The sequence below is a fragment of the Dermacentor variabilis genome, chromosome 1, assembly GCF_050947875.1.
Source record: "Dermacentor variabilis isolate Ectoservices chromosome 1, ASM5094787v1, whole genome shotgun sequence".
Lineage (NCBI taxonomy): Eukaryota > Metazoa > Arthropoda > Arachnida > Ixodida > Ixodidae > Dermacentor > Dermacentor variabilis.
The window spans coordinates 9,179,984-9,196,411 of record NC_134568.1 but is presented as its reverse complement, the minus strand read 5'-3'; the positions used below and the strand labels follow the sequence as shown (position 1 = coordinate 9,196,411).

Genomic DNA, 16,428 nt, shown 5'->3' with positions numbered 1-16,428 from the left:
CGAAGGGAGACGAAGGTCGGAGGTATCGGTGCATAGCCGAAGGCACTGCAACTCCTCAAGTCGCTGGCAAGTAGTTATCACATCCTAGATGGTGGCAGGATTTTGCGTAGCAAGGGGATTGAAGGCGACGGTGTTTATGCCTTTAATAACGTGGCGTATTCGGTCGGTCTGGGACATGGGGGCGTGCACACGTTTGTACAATGCATGCCCATCCTCAATGTATGAGGCGTACGATTCACCGGCGAGTTGGATGCGCTCTCCAAGCTTCTTCTTCGCGGCCTCAGCGCGAACAGCTGGGGCACCAAAAATCTGCTGAAGCTGTTGCGTGAACGTCGCCCAGTCAGGAAGACCGGGCTCATGGTTTCAAAACCAGGTTTTCGCTACATCGGACAGGTAGAATGGGACGGTCCGTAACTTTTGTGAACTGTCCCACTTGTTGAAGTCACTTACGAGGTCGTAGTTTTGGAACCAGTCATCTACGTCATCCCCACATAGACCAGCGAAGACTTGAGGGTCGCGCTGGCCGCTGTTGACGGTCACGACGGAAGGCGAAGGCTGCAGTGGAGCAGCAGCCTCGGACGTGCCGGGGTTCGATGAAGCAAGCATGGCCGGTGATGTTATGCGGCGACCCGAGCAGAGCTCCAGTGAGAACGTGCGAGAGGTCTTGGGGAACGAAAAGAACCGTCCACCACTTGTAAGGAACCGTTTTATTCCAGCCGAGCTCGTGCTACTACCAGATACGTGGAGATGATGACGTTGAAAGTCAGGCATGTGTTGCGCGTTCACTATATATATATATATATATATATATATATATATATATATATATATATATATATATATATATATATATATATATATATATATATATATATAATATATATATATATTGTGACGTGGTTGCCTCGTGTGCTGGGCGAGGGTGCGACGTAGGAGACGAAGTCCGGCAGAACAGTGCGTCAGCATGGGAGGGATATTTCAACCGATTCGATGATTGGGATTGGCCGAGATACAGTCATCAGATTCCCTAGTCTAGTCTTCTATGGAGGACTATTGTTCTTAAAGCGGAGACCTTTGGTTTGTGGAGGAGGGCTGACGTGTCCTGATGTGAACTCAGATGCTTAATATGCTTCTACACGGAGGGGGCTTCCGTATCTGGAGTCAGTGTAAATAATCTAAAATAAAACATTGTCATTCATTCCTACTACCGAATGTGCTCGTCGCTGCGCCAAGTTCTAGTTCAAGCTCATTTATTTACCACATACATGGAGTTTCACATAAGTGGTTAGGACGAGGGAAAAGAAGCTGCATTAAAAACAGCTTGTGGTATTTCACTGCGAGCGTTGGCTCTGAGGTATGTTATCGTGGCTTCTTACTTTTGCACTCAGTTTCCTTAACTGCCACGCCATCTCCTGTCTGACGTTTTCGAAGAGCATGCATCCGCTCTCAGCCTTGCGTTTTGCGGGCTTCCGCACTTTCGGCTGCGGCCAGCCGATGCAACTCTGCATCGATGACGGACGCCTTTGACTGAGGCGGCATACTGCGCTGATAACGAGAGCCGCCGCCGCGCCAAGTTTCATTGTCCTCATTTCTGAAAAACACCTCTTCAATCCCCTTTCTCCTACCCAGAATGAGTAGCATGCCAGTCAAAGCTCCTGCGGTCGACGTCTCTGCTTTTCTCACATCAAAATGTTTCTAATTTTTTCCCTGCTAAACAAACTGGCCCATCGCGACCCCGCCCCCGCCTAGCTGTAACGTAATGAGGCCATGTAAACATTGTATTCGTTAATGAATGTAACTTGTGTATTTGGTTACGTCATGCCTGTACCCTAGCGCTCATACATCCTCTTCAGCATGCGCAAGACGCTTCAAGTACCCCGTAGTGCTTATGTGTCTCTGATAGAGCTTACCCGAATTGTTCTAAAGTACATCAGCGCGGCTAGCGCCCCTTCCAAGTATGGATTGCTCGATCGCTCCCTGCATATACATCTCCGGCACTCACGAAGTCTCATGCAATCAGTAACACAGCGCTTTCACCGCAGACAGCAAGAGTGTGTCAGGCAGGCCATCCTTCGTCCGACAACCTGCCGCCGTCTCCGGGCAAATGCTGTACATGATTTTCGTCCTTGTTTATGGGATTTCCGTGACGTGCCGTGCAGTATATTATTAAAGGGATGCTTGTACACCTCCCGCAGATTTTGCTATTCCTCTGCTGCACGCAGTGGCTGCTAAAATCTGCCAACTTCCACCTGCTTAGTGAGCACGACTGCGTGCGGTGAATCACGAGCCATATCACGAGCGGCGCAATCTATTTTTGAAGATGGACTTCATTGGCGTGCAAGATTCCACCCGGGCGCTCCCCTCCAGGGGGTCTCGGTCGTCGGCGCAGTCCTCAGTCCAGGACACCTGAGCCGCAGCCTGTCGGCGCACTCTTCTGACCATAATAAACTAGTACCGGGATTCGTCGCTTGGCAGCGAAGGTTCTCTTTCCCTTTCTTTTTAGGCTGGTGGTCGTTTTCGGCAGCAAATACTAGCAAAAATATAAACACTGCAGCGCAAGCGTAAGTGACGGATATAGATTGCCCTGCTTTTCGTTTAAAGCTACCGCGATAACGAGTCAGGGTAGTGATTCGGAAGGAGAAAGTGGCTAACGAAAAAAACAAAACACAAGCGGATCGCGACTGCCAATTAAAGGGTATGGTGACCGCTGTATGGAAGAGCAAAGCAATTTTCGGCAAATGACACCGCTTCGGCCAACGAAAAAGTTAATTCGTCGTTATTTGTAAGCAACATTAGATTAGCCGGGTGACAAAGGGATTGTTCGAGAGTAGTCGAAAGGGTCATTGTCCTGCAATGGTAGCGCGGCGACGTCTATGGGAAGTTGGCCGCACACGTGGAGAAGCGGGATAAAAGATAAAGAGAAGCACAAGAAAACCGGAATCGTCATTTTGGCTTAACGTGCAACGTCTGTGACACACTATGGTTCGACAACGACATTACAACGATCGCTGCCGTGACGGACGACAAGAAGTGGCAACTCGCGTTGGAAGTGTTAACCCGGTGCTTCCGCAGCCAGTGTGTGTTCCGTGGCCGCTCATCATTTCGGCGTAGAACTTCTCTTCTGTCGTCGAAATGGGCAGGCCGCGTTTACGGGGGCATGAGCCATTGCTTAAGAGCGGTATGAGCCATTGATTGTCTTACGTCACGGACACGTTTGTTAACAGAGACGATACGCGAATGTGTCTGCGCGCCAATATCGTGAATTCGACCACACATCAGGACAATAAATAAGTTCGTACCTTTGTTCAAAATTCTGTGTAACCTCGGTCATCCACCTGCACAACATAGGTAGGACGTGCCTTGCCTTTACGCCTTGCCTTTAGTCATTCAGTGTGTGATTCGGCTTGATTGACCTACATAAGGCAGGCTTGTTATGGGCAGGACATATGGCAATATATTATCGAGAGCCCGGTGGCGCAACGCACACCCTCCGTTCTAAAGGCGACGCTCATAGCATCCTTACATCTATCCATCCACTTTCGCGGACATTAGGCCCACACCGCCTTTGCTCGCTTTCATTCCGCCCCTATTTTTTGCTTTGGAAATTTTGCCGCCGCCTGTGCGTACGTAGGCAGACACACAGATGGCGGCAGCTGTGGCAGTCGGACAAGTCCTCCGCTGCGCAGGCTTCTTCTCGGCCACCGAGGCACGCTACGCGCGCCTATGGCCACCCGCTCACGCAACGAAACTGATGGTGTGCCGCGTTGCCGATGGTTGCCAGACCCCGCGCTTGCCGCGTGCTGGCAGCATCTCGCTCAGCCAGCGCGTTCCCAAAACGCGCGCTCAGCAACCTTGTCTAAGCGAACAGATACATTTCTCTTTTAAAGACAAAGTCTTTCGTAGCGAGTTACCACCCTCTTCTGTATCGGGTAACACAGGGAAGAAAATCAAGTTTTGGACGTGATTAAAATGAGTAAACGCAATTGGTTGGTACATCTATGAACGTTACCTTTTGAGTTATACAGCGGCACATATGCCACGGTGTTCTTACGTTGTCGCTGACAATAGCCTCCATTGGCCGCGTGATCGAGCAGAGTCGCCACCAGGCGGACACTGGCAGAACCACGAATGGTGTAGGTTACGCCACGCCTCGTCTGCTACGCCTTACATTATTATACGTGCGGCTAGGCGTGCACGTCTTTACAAAGACCTTTTTCTTCTGTGGTTGTACCATGGCCGTAAAAGCTGGTCTGCATTTTTTTGACGATGTACAGAAGCGTTTAGCCTTGCACTGTCATCTTTGCGCTGTAGTAAGATTAGTCTCTGCCCCAGTTGAGCGCGCCGATGTGTGATCATCCCACCCTCCGTTCTCCACAGTCGCACCAATTTTACTGTCGCTTTGTCTTTTCGAGTAAAATGACACTAAGAATTTTCCCCAGTTTTAAAGAAATCAGGTAGTTGAATCGTTACGCAAATGCCGCGCTTTACCCACTTGTACCGATGCGTTCATCACTCCGCAATTTTTGTAACGAAGCAACATCAATGAGGAAATGTAATATATATATATATATATATATATATATATATATATATATATATATAGAGAGAGAGAGAGAGAGAGAGAAGGTCAGAATTGCTAGAAAGCACTCATTATTGCGTCATGCAGTTAACTTGCACTTAATATTACAGCAACAGCATGATAATAATGGCGGCAATCGCATGATTCTTGCTTAGTGGTTACACGTGGCGGTCTGAGGTTTTCTTTTGTTATTTAGCTCTGATGTCACGAGGGCGAGTTTAATTCCCCTTGTGCTTCGACTCGCTGCTACAAAAGCAAAGCTTCAATTAGGTATTAGTGAGGATCATGTGTGACATCAGTCTCCAGACGCAAGGCGTCAGCACATTGAGTTGAAGGCCAGTTATGATATCATTTCGCTCTTCAGTGTGGAGTTGGTAGGCGGACGGAAAACAGCAGCCATTATTAGCGCAAATAAGACAACTTAACGATTTTAGCCTCTCGAATAATTACAACTTTGTGCGCAACTATGCAAGGCCAGTTCTCACTGCTTAAACTACGCTGTTTTAGTGTGCTGCACTGAAAATATTATCGTCTGAAGAACCCTGGCGATCGTGTTAGCGTGCTGTCAATCACAGCGACCTATCTTGCTTAATTGAACTCAATACCTCTTCACGTTTAACAGCGAATTAAAAAAAAGTAAAGAAAAAACGGAACGGAGGTGCATGCCTTAAATTGGTAATGTAAAGTGCACATTACCTAGTTGCTTTCCCTAAATTGTACAGGGATGCTGACTTTTACATAATCAGTGCAACATTCGCAGAGAATGCCGTAATCATGAAATTCAACGCCAGTTTTACCAGAGCAAGTGGACCGCCAGCGAAACATGCGCTGTCGCCAAACACGTATTGTTTGGCTGAGTGCCAGTCCCCCATTGAATGGTAGTTTGAGCTTCTTTGAAGTAAAAAGAAAGTTTCAGCCCATTTTGTGTAAAATCATGCATTGGAGCGCCATATAAAATCAATTCACTGCCGTGAGCGCGTTTTATTACCATAAAATGCAGCCAAATAGTTCCCAGCGAAGCACCCCGTGTAGAATTCAATGCGTGGCGTCAAGCACGTATTGGCCTCGAGCTCCACCACTGGAAAAGCTGGCGCCACCGTCGGCGTGACGTGCTATTAGGGATCACGTGGACATAGCGGCCGCGTCGGCTGCTTCGGGAGCGCCGAAGCGAGCTGAAAACGAGAGTTTAAATTCCCTCGTACGCTGCGGTCCTCATTTAGTGGCGAGATTTTCCCGCTTCGAGTGTCTCCTTTACAAAGCTTGAAAGCACTACAATAGGTAGTGGCTGCCTTTGAAGGCGCGCAACAAGGTAGGCTACTGCTCGGGGCAGCAGTGCCGTACGTACGCAACAGAGCTCGGTGTCAGCCTTATTCACACGTAGCCGCAGGACAACGTGCGTGAAGCTTGGCTCGCGAAACATAAAACCGGCAAACAGTCATCGGCAATAACTCGGGTATGCAGCAAGCACAGACGCGAGGAAGATTTCTGCTACGGCGCCCTATCTGCGATGTTCTGAAAACGCGCACTGAGACGCTCGCCCGAGTCTGCTGCACGACTAATGTTATGACGGTTTGGTCTATCAACTTGTCGATGCTATAGATACTGGCAAGTATAGATACTGGCAATATTCCACACTGAGGCGAAAGTAGCGCCAACCACTTCCCTCCTCCTCCGCTCGGCGTGGCCTCGATGGTGGCGCCGCCGGTGCTGGCCCTGCCGTAGCAGACGACGGCTAACACGCTACGGGAGGAAATCTGCGGAAAAGTTCGTTCGAGCCCTGCGGAGCTGCTTTTTCAATCGAGATCTTGCTTCGTCAGTCGGTAACTGGCCTTAAGAATGTCGTGATGAAATTGCGGAAGAAATAGAGAAAAGGACCATTATTCAAGGCGTAAGGCGCGCGCACGTTGAGAGTTCGTGTTGCTGAAACACGACGCAAGCCCGCGCTGTGCTCACACACGCGCGTAATTACCAGAGTTTCAGGTTTTGGCAGCGTGAAAGTATGTGTACGTGGTTTCGTAGGCTCACATACAGTGAATATGACGCATGCGATACCCATTTACTTAATCGGACGCATAAAAATGTTGACGTTAAGCAGTAAAAATGTTAATCCTTATCAGCGGTCCTGCGGTCCTTTGAGGCCTTTCTCGGCCATTGTAATCCTGCACACCAAACGTGCGAGTAGCCGCTGCTCATGTCTCCAATATTGAGGACACGTCAGGCAGCAGCCGGGATTGAGGCGAAATGCGAGAGGCCCGTGAAGAGATTCCTCGTTGGTGTTCCATAATTCTCCTCGCACGGGCGCGGTATGTTGTAGCAGTCGCGGGGTGCTTTTTTCGTTGCGGGGTGCTTCGGTAATCGCGACGATAGATTTTTTTTCACAAGTACTGCTCCAGGAGGGCACATGTAACGGCTAACAGAGGTCTCTGGAGAGCAGGTGACATTACAAGTGTTCCCGTTGCCGCTTTGGTACCCTGGAGGCGCCGTCAGTAATACGAAATATTGACACGTTGTTACAACTAGTAAATAAAATTTAATAAAGAAACGCAATCACACAGAGGCGCCAAATTCTGGGGCAGCGCTACCGCGCCCGCGCGAGAATCACGAAACGCCAACGAGGAATTTACCAGCCTACGTACAACAACGATCAAAGTGCACGTTAAACATCCCCAGGCGACCTCAATAAAGTTATCTGGAGCCATCCACTACGACCTCCCTCATAGGTTTAGTCGCTTCGGGACGTTAAAAACGTTAATCACCACAAACCAAATCAATACATGCGGGCGTACATTCGAAGCTAAACGACTGCATCCGTAAGTCATACTGAGCCTTGCAAAAACGTCGAGAATGTGCTGACTTCTGGTGGAGCACAAAACATAGCATGAATAAAGTCGCTTTTATGTCACAGGCCAGCTACACTTTCGTACACTTTCGCCGCAAGACGAAACTACATGAAACTGAGAGCACGATCGAAAAAAAGTCAACTTCAACGCGCTAAAAGCGCGCACAGCATGAACACATACACTTTTTCGAAGCGGCAGGCGCGAACTTGGCTTGTGACGGTTGGGGTCGGGCATGATGTAGATGGTAGCTGGCCCATGCCGTCGTCGAACTTATCCACGCTGAGGACGTTGTTGAAGGGAAAGACTGCTTCTCATCGAGAACGAGGAATACAGGATTTATTTACAGTATCTACATTAGAACGTTACAGTTCATCAGTGTAACATGACTAAAAGAGGAATGCACTCTCAGCAGCCGCACAGCAGCTGCTTATAAACACTCTATCCTCCCTAGATCCCTAGGTAAGGGAAAAACGGCAGTTCAACCTGCTACCAATTCGGAGCGTTCGAAGTAATCGTAGCCGACCCGCCTTTTGGGGGGAGGTTTGCACACACACTTCCGCACAGGTTTCACTGACCACGCCGAAGTTAGTGGGCACACTCAGCTAACGAGAGTGTGCGTGCTTGAACGCTAAGCGGTCTCGCAGCGTCTGTCCTTGACAGATGAATGGGGATGCAGCGGTCTTCTTGGTTTGACGTTAGAGCCTCCTTACCCACGTCATCATTTCCTACGATACCGCAATGGCCTGATATCTACTGAAAAGTGATTTCGCGGCCTTTTTCGCTGAAATGATGGATGAGTTCAGCGAATGCGCCCGTCAGTTGATCGTGAGTTCCATGTCGGAGAAATGACTGTATACATTGTAAGGCCGGCCTTGAATTGCAGAAGACTGCGCATTTTTCAGGACTCTTTTTGTGGTCACATGAAGCGCACCACGGAGAGCCGCGAGCTCTGCAGCGGTAGACGCAGTGATATGGAAGTCTTGAACCGTTGGGTTCTCGTTGTTGGCATACCTACAGCGCCACTGGAACAGGTTCTTGTAGTTGAGTCATTAGTATAGACGTGTGTTCAGTCGCTGTATATCCCGTACAAGAGGAGTAAAGTAAGTTGCTTGAGAGCTGATGACGGCAAGTTCCACTTTTTCTGTAGTCCTGGGATTGTGAGGTTTACAAGAGTACGGCTCACACACCATGGAGGAATCGAATGTCCTGCAGCAGGTGCGTGCTCTGAAGTAAGAGAGGCACGGTGCGCGGAGACAGTTACACTGAATGTCGTGTGCAGCTTTTCTGAAGGGAGCCTTGCGAGGTGGTAGGTAGGCGTCGGTGTGAAGTGTCATATGTGAGCACGCATTGCTTCCATGGTAATGGTCGTCTCATAGTGTAATCTTGAGCGATCGCAATAACCTATGTCGATGACGCGCTCTGCTGTAGACCAAGGTATATCCTGCTGCCTTGGGCTTGGATACCTTGGATTGCATTCAGGTTAGTTCTGCAGGTGTCGGAGATGACCGGTAGGCTATACCGCAGGAATGAAATGAAGAAGACCCTGTACAGTTGCAGCATAGAGGGTATTTACACTCCCCAGGTCTTTCCTGCTAGGAACCTAAACATATGGCAAATTACTGTCAGGCGTTTTGTAACATAATTCACATGAGGGGTCCACGAGAGATTTATGTCAATGACCACCCGCCTAAATCTGTGACTTGTTCTTACGAGATAAGCTGTCCGGGAGGATGCTGGGAGGATGGGCCATCCTCGGTAAGTATGCAAAATGATCTCCTTTGTAGGCAGCTACTAATGCAGAAGTAGATCATGCCGCAAAGTCCTACTGCCTCTAACGTGCTGAAGATCGCTACGTGTGTTACATTTTCATATGTTCCCTTAACATCCAGAAACCTGAGTTGATGGGAAACTAGGGCGACGACTGTTATCACAGCACACGCCTTTAGCGTGTCGTGCTTTTTTCCACTAATGTACTTGCGCACGGTCACATGACCACAATTCAGGGCCCGCAATTCGTTGTCTTTCAAATAAATCCCAACCATGATGTCTTTTCTCTTTCTTTCCGCCGAATGTGTTTCGGATTTTATCGACGTAGTCTGAATCGCCACCCACCCCTACCTATAATACATGCTATTTGAATTTCTTTTTTTTTTTTGAAGCCAAACATGGTAATTTTGGTGATGCTGGCCATTCTGTTTCTCATTTACAAATATGTAACTTGTTAGTAACTTCCAACTAACGACTTGTTTAATTATGTAGTTTCCTACTCAAATACTTTTCGAACTGGAGTGTTCAATACGCCGCTTAGTTAATTTTCTTTGCCTGGTTGTCAGCAACGCATGCCAATTGCGTTTTGTGAGCAACTTGTACAGCCGTGCGCCGCTCTCAAAAAAAAAAAAACACTTTACTAGTATACTCCGGCGCCGATTGCCGATCACATTTCGCACTAAATCCTGCACGATAACTTTTCTTGAGCGAATGTTTGCATAACGCTTCAGGTCCGCTACATTGTTTCCCAAAAAAGAAATGTAAAGTTCCGTTCGAATGGGGTGCTCCATTTAAGAGTGGTCCTTACTGTAACTGTATGACGTCAACCAACTGCCTACTTTAACGTGCACGCGCGACGTTTGCTTCGGTGGCGATATGAAGGAGACGCTGCGGCACGCTATCCAAGGGCATGTTATTTCGTAGCGCTTTTTTCTTTTCCATCGATCACATTTCGTCCTGCTGCGGTCTTGGTGGTAGAGGCAGCGAGGTGATGTGCGAACATGGAATAATAAAACTGCTCTGGCCATCGACAAAGGTCGTTGGCAAAACAAGGCAATCGTTACTCGCCATGTCATGTAGGCCGGCGATAGCTATAGCTAAAGCCCCTCCATACATGTTTCCGCCGACCAGGCGCGTAGATGCAGGGGCTTTAGCTATAGCTGTCATCACGGTATACGTCCTATGGATCAAAAGAGGGGAGGGCTCGGTCCCCCCCCCCCCCCATCCTTCGTTGACGTGCTTGCCCCCCTGCAGGTTCCGCGAGGTCTGATCCTGCGCCCAATAGATAACGAGGATGGAGAGAGCGGAAATATCACGTTGGAAAGTGTACAAGAGAACGAATACGCAGCTGGAAAAATAAAGCGCACTTCGCTTACAAAATATCAGCCCGGCGCTATGCTCGACTGTTATTTATATCCGAGCTCGAACGTCAGCCTCCGTGGCGCAATCGGCTAGCGCGTTCGGCTGTTAACCGAAAGGTTGGAGGTTCGAGCCCTCCCGGGGCCGACGACGAATTCTTTTGATTAGGTTGTGGTAATAGTTTCTTTTTCTTTTTTTTTTACGACCACTCTTAATGTAGATCGTTGCGCTGCTAACCAAAGATGTTTGAAACAGTCGCCCTGCGAGATGAAGTTGTGATTTCATTTTCTCGGAACAGCAGCTCATATCTCGCCCAAGCTGAGTTGTACAACAATCAGATTGTCACTCTTTGCGAGTTAGTGTTCTGCACGCTTTCTGTATTCCAAAAAAAAAAGAATAATTTCTTTCACGTAAGACACGTGGCATTAAAAAGAAAAAAAATTGTTTTTACTAACACTATACGCTTTGCATTCTCGAAATGTCAAGAAGATGCCTCTTCGCTGTTTCTCATAAAACACCTGACGCCATGGCGAGTACGCAGAGCCACCGGCTGACCCGATATTTGCGAAAGTTCATACTAGCGGCATAGCGATGACAGAAGTGTTAAAACAGCAAGCCGTATATTCTCGACTAACACGCGGTTAAATATGCAGATGGTGACGTATACAAAAGAAAAAAAAACACACACACCTATTACTGCTATAGAGTGAAAGCCGCAAACTAAAGATTGAAAGAAGAATGGCTTAAATAGGTTCTGGAAGTCTGAACAGAGAAACTGCAAAAGAATGTGAATGATAGGCAGAAACAAAATGAAAACAGCGATACCTGTTTATAGTGAGTACTAGCTGAGGAAGGACTAAAATTCAGAAAACATGGGCCATTTATTACATTTTACACCGCTATAATATACAACAAGAATAATCGTCTACATCAATAGAAACATTCTACGCAAGCTTTTGTCTATTTTATGTTACGTCACTTGTATCGCCTTTCTATGGCTTGTATACAATCTGTTTGGATCCCACCGATGGCATCGGTTGTTGGGAACTCGGCGCTGACGCCCGTGGTTGTACCTGGGTCGCAAGCCCCAAGGGTAGCGTTGGCCTGGCGGCCTGGGGTACAACTGGAAGCATCCGAAGGTCCCGGCAAAGCATGAGTCGACTGGTAACAACAAAACAACTTGTTTATTTTAACATCGCAAAGAGTTGGCGGTCAGGTTGACCGAAGTAGAGAGACGGGAGAGCACTTTACTCAACAGAAGAAATCGGAGCCCTCCTTTTGGCGTCCGGGGGCAGCTGTTTTTATACTCTCGCAGTTGAGGGCAAGAAGGAACCCCTCAATAGACGAGCACGTGATTGTACAATGGGCTAATGGTGACGCACACTGTCGTAGCGCCGCCGGTCGGGCACAAAGACTGGGAGGAGAAGGTAACTTCGGCTCTCGTAGCGCCTCTGGTCGGGCACAATGACTGGAAGGAGAGGGTGACCCCCTGCTGTCGCATCGCCGCCGTTCGGGCACAATGGCACATACACTCACACACGCACATGAAGACACGTGGCATCGGAACATGCCTGGAAACGCCTGGAAACGCCTGGCGGGGAGCGTTGCGGCGACGCCGAACGGGCCAAAATGTCTGCCGCCCCGCCGCAGTCGCGCCGGCAAAACCGCGCGTCGCAGGCGAAACGCAACAAATCCCATAATCGGTTGATATATTTTGACGCATTGTTCTAAATGCTTAGTACCAATACTAATGCAGTTAAATATTTATTTATTTATTTATTTATTTATTTATTGTGCAGTGCCATCAGCGTGTAGTACTGTGCAAATGCGTGATTTGTTATAGCCCAATGCGAAGATAGAGCAAAATGACATACGGCAAGCGTCTACTCGCCCACACAATCTCTGTTTTGACAATTGCTTAGTGCTTTCTAAACGGCGGTCCTATTTCATACTGCCGAAAAATTTTACATTGGTGTTAACTCACCCACGTGTTTAATGCCACATTTACATCTAATCTCGCACTAGTAACAAACACCAGCATTCCTGTATAATAGAGAGAGGAAGAAAATGAATGAAAAGTAGTCACATTACCGAGAGCCGAGCCCGATTGGCTACTCTACTCTAGGGGATGGGAAAAAGGGAGTGAAAGATTACGAAAAGAAGAGAAAGTCCGCTGTGAATATCGGCGACGTAGCAACAGTTTTGTGCTCTATATGACTGGCGGTAACTCAGTCCGTTTTACAGACGGCACTCAATCCGGTAGCTTTGAAAAATTGCATCAGCGCTCTTGAGGCCTTTTATAGCTGCGATATGCGAAGCCACGGTCCCAATATCTTGTTCAAGGCGAATGGTTTTCTATCGAACTGATTTGGGACTGTGCAGAGGGGATGTCTTCCATTTTCCGAAGATGGGCAGTATTACAGTAGGTGTTCTATGATCTCCTAGACACCGCAGCCATAGCACCCGGCGCTATCAGCCATTCCAATTAAACATGTATAGGCATTGGTGAATGCAACGCCGCGTAAGCTGCACAGCATTGTTTTCTCACTTTGTGGGAGCCCAGTTAACAGTCGCAGTTTCATAGATGGGTCGAGAGAATGCAATCGACGCTGGGGGAATTCAGGTGTGTTCAAGAAAAAAAAATTGGGTTTTACGTGCCAAAACCACTTTCTGATTATGAGGCACGCCGTAGTAGAGGACTCCGGAAATTTTGACCACGTGGAATTCTTTAACGTGCACCTAAATCTAAGCACACGGGTGTTCTCGCCCCCATCGAAATGCGGCCGCCGTGGCCGTGATTCGATCCCGCGACCTCGTGCTCAGCAGCCCAACACCATAGCCGCTCAGCAACCACGGCGGGTCAAGGTGTGTTCCACTACTCCGATGTCATACGGCGCGCCTGCTTGCTTAAGTGTCGGGCTGCGTCAGTCCTTAATAAGGGTACAGAGACAAGGTTTCTCTATTCGTGGGCTTTCCAAGCAGCTTCGTCGGCGAGGTCGTTGCCGGAGATAGAGCAATGGCAGCCACTGAAACACGACGTCATTTCCTTTCGCAATCATATGGTGGAACGTTTCTCCAATGTCCGACACGATTTGTTCACAGGGCGCGCTACGAAGAGCCGTGCAAGGTAAAGTAGCAAATCACCTCGCACCATTATACGTTATACACAATCACCAATCTGCTTTACTTTTTGTGTACAAATCCTCCTTTTTCCATTGCGAAAACACTGTACAGCTGAATTCATTTAAGATACATCACTCTGTGCAACAACGTATTCATATTCCCTCAATTTTTTTTTCTTTTTAAAATGTGACATTTATTAAGACATTAACAGGACAAGCATAGGACTACTGTCTAGCACAAAGCTGATATTGCACGGTTATGCGGTCAATCGGCACGTAAACCATATTTTTCCTTTTTTCTTTTCATTTTGCTCATCTGCCAAATTGAGCTGGCACTGTTTTTATTTATTTATTTACCACGTTATAACAATGACCGCCATCTTTCGTCAAGCTCACAATGCCACACGCAACACCAAAGAGATGCAGGCGCTTCAGTATAAATCCTGTATCGGCACTTTGCAGAATATAGTGTCACGCGCGTTCATGCAATGCTCTTGATTTTTTTGCCCGCCATGTTATTTCAGTGGTTACGAGGCAGTGGGTGCGATATTGAGTGGAGAAATGTAAAAAAGAAGCTTATGTATTTAGACTTAAGTGCGCGATCAATAGCTCTAAGTGATCGAAATTATCCTGACGGAGCCCGTTTTACGCCGTTCCATATAGCGTGTCTGTTGATTCGGAAGATTAAACGCCATAATTTTATTCAATTTAGAGAAATGGAAGAAAAATTACAGATGGTTTGGCTACGAAAACCAGGGAATAATATGCTACAGCACATTTTCTTGGATCAAATTAGCCATTTTCTTGCTCCAAGTTAGGCATTGCTAGGCCGTTGTTCGGCTGGTTGCTAATTAAATGCTTTACTGTCGCGATGTCGTTCTCAAACTCTTGTTTTATTGCACAGATGATACGCATAGTCATGCACACTGGGTTGCATAATGCGTTCAGGGTTACTCGGTGGACAAAGGAGGAGGAGGATTGCAGGCTTGCACAAAGATCGCTTGTAGTTTCGCGCCTTACTGGGACGTGCTGTGGAGCAGCCTTCACACTTGAATGAAGGGTATGCGAGGGGAAACAAATCATCTGACGGACGTGGGCTGGCTTGGGCGGATATTTTTTACCCTTTACTCACAGACTACAAAGACTTTAGTTTGGGCGAGCGAAGAATTGCACTTTTTGCCCACCTTAACCGAAGATAATACTTCAACGTCGGGTAGGGCCAAAACCAAAGTGGCGTACATGGGGCCCATGACGAAGTTCAAGTTCTTCATGTGTCGCAGTGTGTCACACGCAGAATACGCAAAGCCAAAGGGGTTGTCAATCAAGTCCCGCTTGAAGATGGCCGTCGCAGCCGCTGTCAAAGAATGTCTTTTTCTCGATGGCTGTCAAAGACGGACCGTCGAGAAAAGACATTGAACAAGAGCTGACACTCCCATAGTGCCCAGCGGCCGAATTGATTGTAGAGCACCAAGCCGCCAGCATTGATACCTGAACCAAACTTCCGGTTACGGTTGTGGGTTTCGCGCGTTTTAAACGCCAGCTGGCGCGCGATACGCCGGCTGGGCTGATTGGCGCGGCATTTGCTTTCGCTTCTACAACGCTCAACCGCGCGGTCTTGGTGCGTGATCGTTTTATTTTTTAGTAAAAATGATTGCTAACGATCCTTACAAGCGTCCATCGAATCTGAGCAACGTGCAATTTCATAAAGTAGACGAAAGACACCTTGTGAAATGAGGAAATGTTTATTTCGCTCTATATAAATGCTCGTTCCGGGCATTTTGTGCGTTCATCGAACGTTGCGGCACCAGGTGAGCAGCAGTAGTTCCCGTAGGAAGCTCCACCGGGCGGCGTGAGCTGAAAAAAGAAAGCTAATTGCAAGCGTGTGTTGTTTTATTATTAATAGCTTATAGAAATGCTGCGTGTAGAGGCGAAACGTGCGAAAGTGGTGAATGGACGGCATTTCAAACAAGAGCAATTGGCTTTTACATATATGGCGTAGAATATACCCGACTCATGACTCATCCCAAACAATACCGTAAAATATGAATGAAACATGATTTCCAAGCAATCCTCCAATCCCGGGCATTATTTCCTGCACTTTAAGGGCAGGAATACATGGGCAACTGCGCGTTTCTAAAACAACTTGGCCTCAGCCGACGCAATGGTACGCTACGCATACAGAGCTGGCCACAGCGCAGGCTCTCAGCCAGACCATGCTCAACGTTCGCAGAATGTCTTGTACTCGCTCTCAAGACAAATGCGTCGCTGCGAAGCCTGTTTTCAGACCTTCAGAAGACAGAATTTTTGAGTTACGAGTTCCTGGTTTTTGAGCTCCTCGGCGTTATCTTGTGCGCGTTCTGCCGGGGGAAGCAACACACTCCCGTGTTACCCACTCTTGGCGATTGCTTGTCGCGTTTTAACAAGCGTCAGTACCCAAAGAAGGTATATGCTGTTGTGGCGCCATTAAAAACGTCACCAACTTGTCCGACTATAAGATACAGTACGCGCCAAACTAACTTTGTCACCACGGCCAAGCTGTTTTTCGCTAAACGCGTCACATCACTGGGTGCGGCGAGCGTGCCCAAATACTACCGAAATAGATTACAAAAATGTTGGGGCCCATATAAAGCATCGCAAACATCTCCCAGCACGAGTCATTAACTCATATTAACTACGCCAGGACGGCCGCGCTATATTTAGTTAGATATTTAAGTCACAAGTCTCGGTTGCGTGCCGTAAAAGCGAAAATTGCTTCAGATGG

At 47.8% G+C, this 16,428-nt stretch overlaps 1 non-coding gene across 1 annotated transcript; it reads left to right on the top strand.

Annotated features, from left to right (window-relative positions):
• Positions 1 to 10,618: 10,618 nt before the first annotated feature.
• On the top strand, positions 10,619 to 10,692 carry TRNAN-GUU (transfer RNA asparagine (anticodon GUU)). Its single transcript has one exon. It is a non-coding gene; the product is annotated as a tRNA-Asn (tRNA).
• The last annotated feature ends 5,736 nt before the right edge of the window (positions 10,693 to 16,428 follow it).